The sequence below is a fragment of the Giraffa tippelskirchi genome, chromosome 10 (genome assembly GCF_054371585.1).
Source record: "Giraffa tippelskirchi isolate mGirTip1 chromosome 10, T2T-mGirTip1v1.2.pri, whole genome shotgun sequence".
In the NCBI taxonomy this organism is placed as follows: Eukaryota; Metazoa; Chordata; class Mammalia; order Artiodactyla; family Giraffidae; genus Giraffa; species Giraffa tippelskirchi.
Genome location: NC_137284.1, coordinates 102,913,370 through 102,928,515, shown reverse-complemented (window position 1 = coordinate 102,928,515; position 15,146 = coordinate 102,913,370). Strand labels below are relative to the sequence as shown.

Sequence of the window (15,146 nt, the reverse complement as noted above, 5' to 3'; positions counted from 1 at the left end):
TACATGATAATGTGCTTCATAGGCTTGAGACTATCAAACATTACCACAAAGGTGACTGCATTAGCAGCTGTGTTGCATAATGATCCAGGTAACACTGTATATTTTTTTAGTTCAGCCTATGTCATAAAGTGCTATTCATAGGTGGGAAAGTAGCAAATGTTGGACTGGATGAGTTACAAGCTGGACTCAAGATTGGTGGGAGAAACATCAACAACCTTAGATATGTGGATGATAACACTCTAATGGCAGAAAGCGAAGAGGAACTAAAGAACCTCTTGATGAGGGTGAAGGAGAAGAGCGAAAAAGCTGGCTTAAGACTAAATATTAAAAAAACTAAGATCATGGCATCCAGCCCCATCATTTCTTGATAAATAGAAGGGGGAAAAGTGGAAGTAGTGACAGATTTCCTCTGCTTCGGCTCTAAAATCACTGTGGATGGTGACTGCAGACATGAAATTAGAAGATGATTGCTTGTTGACAGGAAAGCTTGACAAACCTAGACAGTGTGTTGAAAAGCAGAGACATCACTTTGCCAACAAAGGTCCATACAGTCAAGTCAATGGTCTTTCCTGTAGTCACACACGGTTGTGAGAGCTGGACCATAAAGACGGCAGAGTGCCGAAAAACTGGTGCCTTCAAACTGGTGCTGGAGAATACTTTTGAGAGTCCCTTGGACAGCAAGGAGATCAAACTAGCCAATCTTAAAGGGAATCAACCCTGAATACTCATTGGAAAGACTAATACTGAAGCTCCAATATTTTGGTCACCTGACGCAAACAGCTGACTCACTGGAAAAGTCCCTTATGCTAGGAAAGATTGACAGCAGAAGGAGAAGAGGGCATCAGAGGATTAGATAGCTGGATGGCATCAATGATGAAATGGATGTGAACTTGGGCAAACTACGGGAGATGGTGAGGGACAGGAGGCCTAGCATGCTACAGTCCATGAGGTTGTGAAGAGTTGGATATGACTGGATGACTGAACAACAAAATATATATATATATATATATATATATATATATATATATAAAACAGAGCTAAGAACTTTAGTCAATTAAAATATGTAAATGCATTAAAAATGATTAATGCTATCAATGCTAATAAATAATCCTTGAGAAAGACATATCATCACTAAAATGCTAGTTTTCTTTCAGCCAAAAGTGCATAATCTGAATCTAATCATGAGAAAAAACACTAGATCAACGCAAACTGAGAAACACTTAACTTTCTCTGTTCTTTACAAACGTCTATGTCACAAAAACAAAGAAAGGCTAAAGAATCATCCATATTTAAAAAGCCTAAAGAGATGTGATAGGTTAACACGATGCCATCCTTGCTGCTGCTGCTGCTAAGTCGCTTCAGTCGTGTCCGACTCTGTGCGACCCCATAGATGGCAGCCCACCAGGCTCCACCATCCCTGGGATTCTCCAGGCAAGAGTACTGGAGTGGGTTGCCACTGCCTTCTCTAATGCATGAAAGGGAAAGGGAAAGTGAAGTTGCTCAGTCGTGTCTGACTCTTAGCGACCCCACGGACTGCAGCCTATCAGGCTCCTCCATCCACGGGATTTTCCAGGCAAGAGTACTGGAGTGGGGTGCCATTGCCTTCTCCGTGTCATCCTTGACTAGGGGAAATAAAAACTGCTATAAAGATATTATTGGGACAACTGACAACACTACAATAAGGACACGAGTATTTTCAGTGTTAAATTAAAGTTGAAAACTGTACTGCAGTTATGTAAGAGAATGTTCTCAGTTCTAGGAAAGGCACGCTTAAGTATTAAAGGGTGAAGAGATATGATCAAAGCAACCTAATTCTCAAATGGTTCTGGTGAGAAAATCAATACTTTATACACACACGAATACACACACACAAAATAGAAAGACAAAGTGTTAAGATCTGGGCAAAAAAATAAATTTCTTAAATCTGTGTAAATGGTTTCTGAGTATTCTTTGTACTACCATACAACTTTTCTATAAGTAAAAATTGTTTCAAAATAAAAAGTAAAATCTGATCTTTACAATTTAAAAAAAAGAAAGAAAATAATTTGGCAGTCGGACTTAACAAAGCTGAAGAAGCATATTGAGCAGACTACAAGGCAATTCTACTGTAGACATCTATCTTAAAGAAACTCTTAACCACATGCACAAGGAAATATATGTAAGAATGTTTCTTGTGACTTTGTTTCTTATAGCAAGAATTGGAAGCAATCAAATTGTCATCAAGATAGAATGTAAACATGAAAGCAAAAGTGTTAGTTGCTCAGTCATGTCTGACTCTATGCAACCCCATGGGCTATAGCCTGCCAGGCTCCTCTGTCCATAGGATTTCCCAAGCAAGAGTACAGGAGGGGGTTGCCATCACTCCTCCAGGAGATATGCCCCACCAGGAATTGAACCAGAGTCTTGTGCATTGCAAGCAGATTCTTTACCATCTGTGGCACCAGGGATTCATGAATTACATCATAGTCATTAATGAACACTATGCACTGAATACTTCAATCAGAGCTACAACGTTAAGATGGATAATCCTAAAAGTAAAGTAACGTTGATGTAAAAAACTGTTTGTTGTCAAATGATATATACAATGATACCAAATTTTGTAAAGTGTTAAAACATAAAAAGTATTAGAGATTTATCAGTGCAAATATATGTATCTAAATATAAAAACAAGCATGATGAAAACTGATTAGTAAATTCTAAATAATGATTAACCTTGGGGAGTGACCAGTGTAAACTAGAAAGGGTACACACCAAGCTTCAATTGCCTCACAATATTTTATTTCTATAAGAGAAGAAGCAAACCAAAGTGCTAAAATATGAAAAATCGGATAGTGACTAAATGGATATATATTATCATTGTCTATCATTTTCAGTGTTTCAAAAATATTACCTAACAAATGCTGTTTAAAGATTTTAAAAGTTCTAACTAAACAAAGTAAATGCAGAGGAGCTCAGTTCAATCCTCTTGGCCACAAAGGGGGACCTTTGGCTGCAATAAAATATAATAAACTAATGTTTAATTAATTTCTATAATATGCAAACACTCCTTGTCACTGTAAACTCATCAAAACACTTTTTCATTAATGCACATCACGTACTTCGGCCTTTTGTATTACGAATCCCATCAAATGATTATAGATTAGTCAGTCAACTTTATTTTCCAATATGTTTAACTACCCAGCAAATCTTTGTTCTCTTATTGTTTTGCCTCACATTGGCTGTAGGGTTTACTTAAGTTGTTTTCTATAGTTCTCTTTGAAGCTGGAAATTTCATACCTGGGTTGGCTGATACTTATTAAGGCTAAAAAGGTATTACCCTTCATGGTTACAACAGAATTCTGAGCAGCATCAGGCCTTCATTGAGCTCACAGAGCCTACGGGTCGTGGTCATTTCTTCAGCTGCACAGTATTTTTATCAAAGTTAACAGCCTGTGCAGGCATTGTATGATATGAAATGCTGACAGAAATGTGCTGCATTAGACCAGGGGAAAAAGTATGAAATGTACTTTAAATTATTACAAGAAAAGACACAGGGCTCTACAGTGGAGGAAACTGGAGATTGAAAATAGAGCATCTCAGTTTTGTCCTGCCACTCATTCCTTGTGGCCTTAAGCAACCCACATCCCCTCTCTCAACCTGGGATTACTCACACAGAGATAATGACAATGTCCTGCCAACCTCACAGTATCGGTGTGAGGCCTGAAAGAGATGACACATGCAGAAGTGCTTTGTGAACAATAAAGCATTCAAAAACCACAAAGTGGGACTATCATTATTCTGATCCTTTCAGAACCAAAAAATATCCTCACAAAATGAACACAATAAAATTCTCAGAAATAGACAAGGAATAGTAATTTGGTAGTTTCTGCAAGCTATGGTTTGCATGTGAGTGAGTATAGATATCATGACAGAACTCTGTTCAGAGTAGGATTATACAAGGAAGATGTAGGAAGGTGACTGAAGTACTTCCTTCCAAAGTTATTCAGAGATTGAATTAATTGGTGATTGAAATTTGTGTTAAAAGTTAAAGTGGACACTAGCTGAAAGGGGGTGGCAAGATGAAAAATGCCAGGAATGTTTGCTTTCTTCAAAGCAGTGGTGTATAAAGTATACTCAGTGGATACCTGGGGTCCTTGAGAACCTTCCTGGAATTCACGATGGCAAAATTATTTTCATAATAATACTAAGATGCTATTTGCCTTTTTTGCTGTATGGAAACTTGCACAAACAGTGAAAAAGCACCAATGGAGGAATCGCTGGGACCACAGCACAGATCACGGCCGGGATGCCAGACAGTACTAGTCATCTTTACAGTGTTCACTGCCACATACCAGCAACCTTTATAACAAATATTTGTCTCATTTAAGAATGTCCCTGATGAGGCAGTTAAAAAAAATCTTAATTCTATTATATCTCAACCCTTGACTCAATTTTTTTTTTTTATTCTGTGTGATAAAATGGCAAGTAAAAGCGATTGCTGCATACTAAACTGTAAGAGGTGTTTTAAGGAACAGTACGTGTGTGTGTGTGTGTGTGTGTGTGTGTGTGTGTGTGTGTGTGTGTTTAGTTGTCAACTGAACTAGCCATTTTTCATATAGCATCATTTTTACTTGAAGGAACAACTGACAAACTACAATTTTTCAGGCTTGGGTTTTGGGCAGACATTTTTGGTAAAGAATCTGCCTGCAATGAGGGAGACCCGGGTGCGATCCCTGGGTTAGGAAGATTGCCTGGACAAGGGAATGGCTACTCACTCCAGTATGCTTGCCTGGAGAATTCTATGGACAGAGGAGCCTAGTGGGCTATAGGCTGTGGGATTGCAAACAGCTGGACACAGCTGAGTAACCGACAGAGAGGTAATTCTGTTGCTTCAAGGAAAACAACTGAGAATATTCATTGCCAGTAATAACATTAAGGCTTTCAAGCAGAAATCAGAAGTTTGAACTTCTAATGGCCTCTGAGAGCATAACAGCTTCCCAGTGCAATTTTTTCTGATTAGACTGGTGGTGATATTAAAAAATGGGGTTTGTTTATGCTGTGTAATGAAATGCATCAACATTTGGAAAATCTACAAAACTCAGTGAATGCACATTTTCTAAATGACCAATAAATGACATTAGAGTATTATGCCTGCATAAAGTATCTATTCAAAGTACATGATAGATCAATGGATTTTAAAACAAGGTACAAAAAGTTCATTAAAATGTTTATGAATAATCCTTAAGAAAGTATCACTTGTTGAATTTCAGTGCAGAACTGAAGAAGAATGTCCATGTGTTATGAAAATACTCCTCTCACTTCTCCAATCAATGAAGCGGGCTAAAACCAAAACAAAACAAAACAAAAAATGATGTAGATTTAGAATGGAGTAGAGTGATGGAGTGGAAAGAAAGGAAATTATCCAATTCTATCACATGATTTTTCAACAAGACCTGTGCACATTACAGTACATATTGTACCTCTCACACTTCAGTGCAATTTTGTTTCAAAAAAGAGCACTCATAAATGATGTTCTGTCCTAAGGTTAACTAGAGCCCTTTTGTCCAATTGTGGCAAGCATCCACCCTCCCTCATCCTCTAGCCCTGTGGTCTTTTGTCAGTGTTTGACAGGTATAGAAGTATAAATGTCCAGTTCATTTAAGTTGGGTTGAAACAGTAGCATAACTCCTTGACGGCAAAGTAATGTCTCTGCTTTTAAATACGCTGTCTAGGTTGGTCATAGCTTTTCTTCCAAGGAGCAAGTATCTTTTAATTTCATGACTGTAGTCACCATCTGCAGTGATTTTGCAGCCCAAGAAAATAAAGTCTCTCACTGTTTCCATTGTTTCCTCATCTATTTGCCATGAAGTGATGGGACCAGATGCCATAATCCATGGACTGAAGCCCGCCAGGCTCCTCTGTACATGGAATTCTCCTGATAAGAATACTGGAGTGGGTAGCCATTCCCTTCTCCTGGGGATCTTCCTGATCCAGGAATCAAACCTGGATATCCTGCATTGTAGGCAGATTCTTTACCATCTGAGCCACCAGGGAAGCCCTAATACTGTTGTAAGGTTTTTAAACCCTATTTAAAGTAGTGTAATATCAATTACAGGTAGACTCTGATAACTTAAAGATGTACACTCTAAGCCCTAAAGCAACTATAATAATCAAGCAAAGATTATAGCTAAAAGTCAACAAAGAAGATAAAATGGAATAATAAAAACTCCTGAATTAGACAGTGAAGGAAGAAGAGGGTGGGAAAAACAGAGAGAGTAACATTGAAACATGTACATTACCATATGTAAAATAGATAGGCAGTGGAAATTTGCTCTGTGATGCAGGCTTTCCTGGTGGATCAGCTGGTAAAAAATTCGCCTGCAATGCAGGAGACCCTGGTTCAATTCCTGGGTTGAGAAGATCACCTGGAGAAGGGATAGGCTACCCACTCCAGTATTCTTGGGCTTCCCGGGTGGCTCAGATGGTAAAGAATCTGCCTGCAATGTGGGAAACTTGGGTTCAATCCCTGGGTTGGGAAGATTGCCTGGAAGAGGGCACGGCAACCCACTCCAGTATTCTGGCCTGGAGAATCCCATGGAAAGAGGAGCCTGGTGGGCTACAGTCCATGGGGTCGCAGAGTCGGACACAACTGAGCAACTGAGCACAGCAGAGCAACAGGGAGCTCAAACCCAGTGCTTTGTGACCACCTGGAGGGGTGGGAGGGGCGAGCAGGGGGAAAGAGGTTTAAGAGAGAGGGGGCATATGTACGCCTATGGCTGATTCATGTTGATGTGACAGAAACCAACACAATATTGTAAAGCAGTTATCCTCCAATTAAAAATAAATCAATTTAAACAAAAAAAAAAAAAAAAAAAGAAAAGAAATTCCCATGAAATTTTAAACTTCAGTTTCAGTTGGAAAGACTGCCTGAAATTACACCTCTTCTTTCCTTACCCTGCCCTGCCCTTTCCCATTTATTACTTCCTAACTCTTTCCTCACTTTAATTTATTATTTGTAAATAAATCCTCAGTGTAGCATTACAGAGAATTCTAGTGTGGATTCTAGTAGATTCTAGTGCAGCTTCTAGAGAGTCCAACATCAAACAGCTAGTTAAAAGCCATTTAATTATTTGATCAATGCTGCTCTTTGAATTCCTGGCATATGATAATCAACTTGATTACCACAGTAATAGGAAGGTTAGTGTACAACTTCATTTTCTATCAACACAATTCTAGCTAAATATGAAGTGAATGAATTAGGAAGGGAGAAAGTATAACTGTGCCAACAACAAAAAAAATAAAAATTCTTGTTATGGTCTGTGGTTCATTTTTTCAGAAAGTGTATGATCACATGCAGTATTTCTGAGTCCTCGACATTAAAACATTCTTTTAGAAAACAGGCTCAAGGAAATACTAGAACAATCCTGTGATGGGACGGAAGGAATAGAAGCACATAGAACCATATGAGCAAGATGTAGGTCAAGATAATAATTAGTGGAGAGGAAATGACTGAAAACAATACCAATGTCCAGCGAGAAGTTGACTGGTAACTGATTTCCCTAATGAAATGGGAAGGATCAGGATAAAAAGGAAGGTAATGGATAAGAAGGTGGATGAGCACTCAGAAAATATTGACATGAAAAAAAAGGCAGGGGAGAGGGTGACCAGGGAGAGGTGAGGTGAGTAGGCAACAAAGGTTCCAGAAATCTTCTCTGGTGCTGACAGCACAGAGAGCAGTACTCACAAGACACTACAGCCGGTTTCATAGTGCAAGCACCCACACTGCCATTTCCTTCTCAGCAGTATTCCACCTAGACCAATATGCATTTTCTCACACTCTTCTGCATTATTCCATTAACACTGTTTTTTTATCCTCTCCCCTTTTTTGTACATTTTAATTGATCCCTAAATCATTACATAAAGAGACCACAAACTCCAGCCTCTGGTGAACACACAATTCCCCAAAAATCAATAAGCAAAGAAGAAAGTTGGTAGGATATATTACACATTTTCCACCTATTTTCTTATCGACTTACTTCAAGAGCCAGTTTCTTTTCTTTTCTTTTTTTTTGTAAGTACCCAAGAGAAAACATACATCATAGAAACCTGTTCTGAACAAAACTGTTATCTACCAACAATTTCCTTTTCCAGTCTCAAAGGACAGTGGTAAAAAGGAGTTCCAGGCATACATATGTCTATAAAGTCAATATCTAAAGAGACAAAAACTGGGTAGAGACCTTCAATAAGACTGTTCTCATAACTCTGCTTAAGTCAGGAATACATCACTTTTAATACTTCAAGCACATAACACACTTCTGATCATGACTATGCATGTTTGTCATCTTATACCTGTTTCAGTTCAGTTCAGTCACTCAGTTGTGTCCGACTCTTTGTGACCCCATGGACTGCAGCATGCCAGGCTTCCCTGTCTATCACCATCTCCCAGAGCTTACTCAAACTCATGTCCATCAAGTCAGTGCTGCCATCCAAGCATCTCATCTTCTGTCTCCCCCTTCTCCTACCACCCCCAATCTTTCCCATTGTCGGTTGCTTCAAACGAGTCAGTTCTTCGCATCAGGTGGCCAAAGTTTTGGAACTTCAGCTTCAGCATCAGTCCTTCCAATGAATATTCAGGACTGATTTCCTTTAGGATGGACTGGTTGGATCTCCTTGAAGTCCAAGGGACTCTGAAGAGTCTTCTCCAATACCACAGTTCAAAGGCATCAGTTCTTCGGCGCTCAGCTTTCACTTCATGGCTGCAGTCACCATCTGCAGTGATTTTGGAGCCCCCAAAAATAAAGTCTGTCACTGTTTCCATCGTTGCCCCATCTATTTGCCATGAAGTGATGGGACCGTATGCCATGATCTTAGTTTTCTGAATGTTGAGTTTTAAGTCAACTTTTTCACTCTTCACACAACTGAAGCAACAGCATGCATGAATGCACTGGAGAAGGAAATGGCAACCCACTCCAGTGTTCTTGCCTGAAGAACCCCAGGGACAGAGCCTGGTGGGCTGCCGTCTATGGGGTCACACGGAGTCGGACATGACTGAAGCCACTTAGCAGCAGCAGCTTTCACTTTCATCAAGAGGCTCTTTAGTTCTTCTTCACTTTCTGCCATAAGGGTGGTGTTATCTGCATATCTGAGATTATTAATATTTCTCCTGGCAATCTTGATTCCAGTTTGTGCTTCATCCAGCCCAGCATTTCAAATGATGTATTCTGCATATAAGTTAAATAAGCCTGGTGACAATATACAGCCTTGATGTACTCCTTTCCCAATTTGAAACCAGTCTATTGTTCCATGTCCAGTTGTAACTGTTGCTTCTTGATCTGCATACAAATTTGTCAGGAGGCAGGTAAGGTGGTCTAGTATTTCCATCACTTTAAGAATTTTCCACAGTTTGTTGTGATCCACACAGTCAAAGGATTTGATGTAGTCAATAAAGACTTTGTTGCTGCTAAGTCACTTCAGTCGTGTCCAACTCTGTGCGACCCCATAGACGGCAGCCCAGCAGGCTCCCTGGACCCTGGGGAGAACACTGGAGTGGGTTGCCTTTCCCTCTCCAATGCACGAAAGTGAAAAGTGAAAGTGAAGTCGCTCAGGCGTGTCCGACTCTTGGTGACCCCACGGACTGCAGCCCGCCAGGCTCCTCCATCCATGGGATTTTTCCAGGCAAGAGTACTGGAATGGGTTGCCATTGCCTTCTCCCAATAACGGCTTTGGTGTAATCCAAAAAGCAGAAGTAGATGTTTTACTGGAACTCTCTTGCTTTTTCTATGATTTTTATGCTTAAATGTTATCAATAAAGCATTCTTATAGGCAGAATTCTAGGATATATGAGAAAAAAAAAACATCACATGGTAGGTAGCCCGTTTTAAAATTAACTCAGATTATTATTTATAACAGTTCAAATGAATCAATACTCTGGAATGATAGTTGAAAATTTCCTTCTACTATTATTCTGCTTTATTAGTTGTATTTGTTAGGGAACCTAACGTGACAAGCATAAAGTGACTTCTAAACCGCTTCTATGGAAACACAGCCCCAGGACACAGAAATCTCTCAGAAAGAGCATCAGGATGGACTTCAGTTGAGCTAACCAAGAACCCTCTCATTAAGAGATGATCTGCTATTGAAATAGTTTCACCTTTGAACTTTATTTTTAAAAAGTTTCTTGAACACAAAATAATTCTCTTCTCCTGAATTTAAGACTAAGTACCAGCTGCATGATGCCAGCATATAAATAAGTCACAGAACTAAAAAGCTGTTAAGGTGAGGATAGGAGCATTTGGGACATGTGCCAGGATACAGCATGTGTCTAGCATCAGAGTACATAATGGAGTTAGCTGCATGAATCTATTTCAATCAATTTTTATCAGGAGAAGAGTAGTTATCATTTAAAAAAAAAAAAATCAAACTCCACAAAAAGAACTTTCCTTTATGGCGAGGGGGAAAAAAAGGCAAAAAGGTCTTGATCTGGAAATATCTTCGAAATGTCAGGCAGCATGGAGCTCCAAGCACAAAAACCAGGGTAGCTTCCTAATAATTGTGGGGACTAAATGACCAAGACCAACACAGTCCCTCAGGTCAGCTCTCAAGTATGTGTTGGAAGCACAGAGGACAGGGGAACACGTTGAAGTTTACAGCTGTATTCATCCCCAGAAAATGACCATATATTGGGCAAATTCAGGGAGTTTTGTATGAGACTTCTTAACTTGAGCAAAGGCAGCATTTCTACCACTAAGATTTTGTCCAAAATGCATAAACATTTTCTACTTATTTACAAAAGGAAGACTACAATTAAATATAGCCTCTGCTCTTACTGAAATTAATTTTTAAAAAGAAATTTGACAAAGGACCTCAGCTATTTTAGGAAAGAGGCATTTTATTATATTGTAAAAAATGGCAATAAATATATGGAAGGCAAAAGGTAAAATAGTTTATACCTTTCATAAATGACCAAGACCTAAGAGTAAGCATTAATGTACAAAACAGGTAAATCAATAAGCACTATCAATACTGGTTTTTCTTTTAATGACCTACTATTAATATCACACGTGGGCTTCCCCACTGGCTCAGACAGTAAAGAACCCATATGCCAATGCAGGAGACCTAAGAGAAGCGGGTTCGATACTTGGGTTGGGAAGATCCCATGGAGAAAGAAATGGCAACCCACTCCAGTATTCTTGCCTTGAGAATTCCATGGACAGAGGAGCCTGGCAGGCTACAGTCTATGGGGTCATAAAGAGTCAGATGTTACTGAGCACATACACACACAAAACATCACACGAAGCCCTGATTTGTCATATATCTGAAATACTAACAATTTACCAACACACCAACAGTGCACAAACCTTCAGTTCTACTTAATCACCTTTATCACAAAAAAATTTCTCTCCAAACTGATGACATATACTCCAATGGAAACAAAATCAATTCTTAATAATTACATGTTTAATTCTTTAAAAAGTGATTGATTTAAATAGTCCTCAACTTCTGTTTCCAAGGAAATACTGAAACATTATTTTGTAAGAATCCTTTCCCCTTTTTATATTGTAGAAGACAGTTGACTTACAATATTATTTATTTTATACCTAGCAGTTTGTATTCCAAATACTGAAATTATTAAAAGCATATTATCTATGGGTTAGGACAGTGATACATATGTACCAATTATGATTTAATCAGCTCTGGTTATGAAAATTATCATCAGGTGATCAAGAAAACTACTTTTTAAGAGTTGAAATCCTCCCTACCTTCTTATAGGGAAAATTCTGCAGAACATGATACACGTGTTCCAAACGCTCCCACACCGCTTACCCCATGCCCCTCCCAGCCATCTTGCATCTTTCTAGGTTAATATGTGTCAGTTAAGTGCCTAACTTATGGGGAATGACCTCAACAAGGGGTAAAATTAGATTTAGTGAGGAATTTCCAATGTGTTTGACTGAAAGAGACAAGGAATTATTGTATATATTAAAACACTCCATGCCATTAAGGTGTACTAGGCTTTTGCATTTTAAAGGCAAATGTTCGATAAGGTTCAATTAGATGTATTTTTTCATTTACTATGTCTAAATGTGAAGGAGATTCTACATTGGAAAAATGCTCAGAAAAAGCCCAACTGTACAGAACTGAAGATTATGCAAGCTTTGGTAGAAATCTGTGTTATACTTTTTCAGCTCTTAGATGTAATTTCAAGAAGGACCCTAGACAGTGTGGGTTGGGCTAGCATATGGTTATTTTGACTTCTATGGAACAACAGGGATTTGTATGTTTCAGTAAATTTCTAACCATAACCACAGACGACCTCTTTGGACTTCACCAAATAGAAAGCAAAAAAAAAAATGCTAAATGGGGCACCAAGACCTTTATTTACGACAGCAAAGAAAAGAGAAAGGAGTGCTGTAGGCATTTGTTTTAATGATGAAAATGGAGTAGTACCTGGTGCTCAGTATTCCTCATCACTGAATCATTCTACAACCAATTTAATACACATGAAGGATAGTTTCCTGTCTGTAAATAATTTACTTCTTCACTTTACAAGCATCTACTGAGGTCTGATATCAACTTAAACATTAGCAAGTTCCTACATACTCTAGATCACATAGGGATTTGAGGAATAAAGACATTGAAAAGAAAAAAAAAAAATCAGAAGGAAGATTAGCAAGATGAAGTACTTACTTTACCCTTATTTTTTAAAGTTTTGATAATATTGTTAATATATTCATTAAAGTGTTGCATAATTTCAAGAAACTTTAAATTTCATAGTTTATCTTCAAAGAAAATGGATGTGGGACAATGCTAGCTCTGTTTCATAGAAAACTTCAGGCTGAAGTAGTGCTACATATATTCATTGATTTCCACACTTTTTTTCACCAAATACTCAGATGCCAGGCTCTGGGTTGAGACCTGAAGATATTACAATGCTATAGTACCTCTTGCTTAGTCGAGTTAGTGGTTGAAAGAGCAAGACAGACAAATAGTAATCAAACAAGTTACTAAGTATGCAATTACAAAATAAGGTACAATCCAAAGAAAGGAAATGCAGAGCTAGCAATATCTGTAACAAAGTACACTGACTTGGGCTTGGGGTAACTGAAGACAGGGGACAAAGAAGGCTTTATTTAAAAGAAATGCTTGAGTTGAGAGTAAAGAATGGCTGGAATCAACAGAAAGCAGTACAAATCTGACAAAAGCAACAAAATGTACATAATCCCTATCATGGGCAGGGAATGGGAGAAGGAAAAAAAGAAGAGGTCACCAAGGAGCAAAAATAAACAATGAACCTGGAATATAAACAGTCAGGCAAGCAGAGGAATCTGAAAAAAGACTTTTACCTCAGGTTACATAGGGACCAACTTTTGAGGACACCTTCAGTGGTCATACGAGCAGTCCCAGTAACAAGACAGTTTTAGTGTACTCTGGTAAGGGAAATCTCTAAGGAAAATCAATCTCTCACTCTGATCATACTATTTTTTTTTTAAGCAAAAGTGTATAAAAAGAGAACCTTCAGGACAGTGTCTACATCTCAGCAGGCAGACATAATGATAATAAAGATAGTGAAGAGGCACCCACAGGGAGATGCAGTGATTCTTCAGTTGGAGGGCAGAATCATATTTGTTCAGTTTTTGTTTTGTGTTTCTTTTGTTTGCTTGTTTTACAGAATACAGGGGTTTTGCATGCATTATTTTATTTAAAATGTTATATGAAAATGGGGGACAAAGGTGGAGAGGAGGCAGGTAACAGAGTTTGTGGGGACATTTAGGCAACATTAATAACTACGGTCTTCATCTTAAAATCAATGAAGATAATGAAGGCTATTCACATGAGAGTAAAATTGAATTTTCAAAAGATCACTTTGGATGAAGTGGGACAGAAGGTTATATGAAGCTGAGTAGATGCAGAGACACTGGTTAATCAACATCTGTAGTCTTCCAGGACTCAGATGCTGTCACCGGAGATGGACAGCAGTGGATGAACAAAAGATCAATAGGACTCTGTGGAAGAAGCAACATGAGGAATGAGGTAGCAAAAGATTTCAAGGATAAATTTGAGACATGGCTCTTATACAACTAGATGTGTTATGGCTGTTCTTCACTAAGAAAACACTGGCAGAGAAGCTGGTTCAGTCTAGAGCATGCTGAGTCTGAGGTGCCCTTGAGATAGACAAGTGGAGATGTCAGACAGATAATTAAATGAAGCCAGGAGTTCAGATAAGAAATCTGCCATAGCAATCAGATAGAATAGCAGAGTGGCAAAAACACCATTTTTATGATAATATGTCTAGCGTAAAACAGTACTTAAGAGATAAGAATTAAGAAAAAGTTGTGAAATATGTATATATTCTAGAGATCTTAAGTTCAATTCATAATAATACTCTATTGCATTTGTTATTCCTTTGGTTTTAAAGTAGTGAAAGCATTAATTAAGGTGCAAGACATTAAACATTAACTAGTAAATGTATTCTCCTTCACTATTTTATCAGATTAGTCAACTAGTAATATATTAGAGTTTGGAAGGAATAAAGTGAAAGTTTCTCAGTTGTTTCCGACTCTTTGCAAACCCATGGACTATACAGTCTATGGAATTCTCTAGGCCAGAATACTGGAGTGGGTAGCCATTTCCTTCTCCAGGGGATGTTCCCAACCCAGAGGTTGAACCAAGTCTTCTGTATTTCAGCATTTCAGATGGATTCTTTATCAGCTGAGCCACAAACGAAGTCCTTGGAAGGAATAAACAGAAAATACTGAAATTTAAACTTTTAAATTTAAATATATTCAAACCCAAGCAATAAAGAATTTCAAGTAACATTGAGGGACAAAAACATTCATTCTCAAGACCATACTTGGGACCACAAAGCAGAACTTAAGAGGAGTTAGTTTAACAAATGAATGCAACTGGAATACTTTATAATAATAATAAATATCACAATAAAGCAGTTAATAACTTGGGGTAATGACATACAAAACACAATAAACAAGCTACAAAATACACTCACTTCCAGAAGCTCTTTAATTAAAATATTTTGGTTACACTGTTTAACGATGACACTGTCCCTGAAAGAATCACATTGACGCACACCTACAAATGCAGAGGTTAACGTGTCTTTTGTTCTTTTGTTTTACTTTAGCAGTTTAAAACAGTAATTTGGAAGAAGACTT

The 15,146-nt window shown here is 38.2% G+C and overlaps 1 protein-coding gene and 1 long non-coding RNA gene across 18 annotated transcripts in view; both read right to left on the bottom strand.

Annotated features, from left to right (window-relative positions):
* Positions 1-15,146, bottom strand: part of IMMP2L (inner mitochondrial membrane peptidase subunit 2) — a 917,103-nt gene that overhangs the window by 584,219 nt on the left and 317,738 nt on the right. The gene's annotated exons all lie outside the window — the stretch shown is intronic.
* On the bottom strand, positions 8,028-13,203 carry LOC145524603 (uncharacterized). The gene is made up of 3 exons (XR_014067705.1): positions 11,211-13,203; positions 9,508-9,631; positions 8,028-8,999 (listed from the first exon to the last, which is right to left on the bottom strand). It is a non-coding gene; the product is annotated as an uncharacterized LOC145524603 (long non-coding RNA).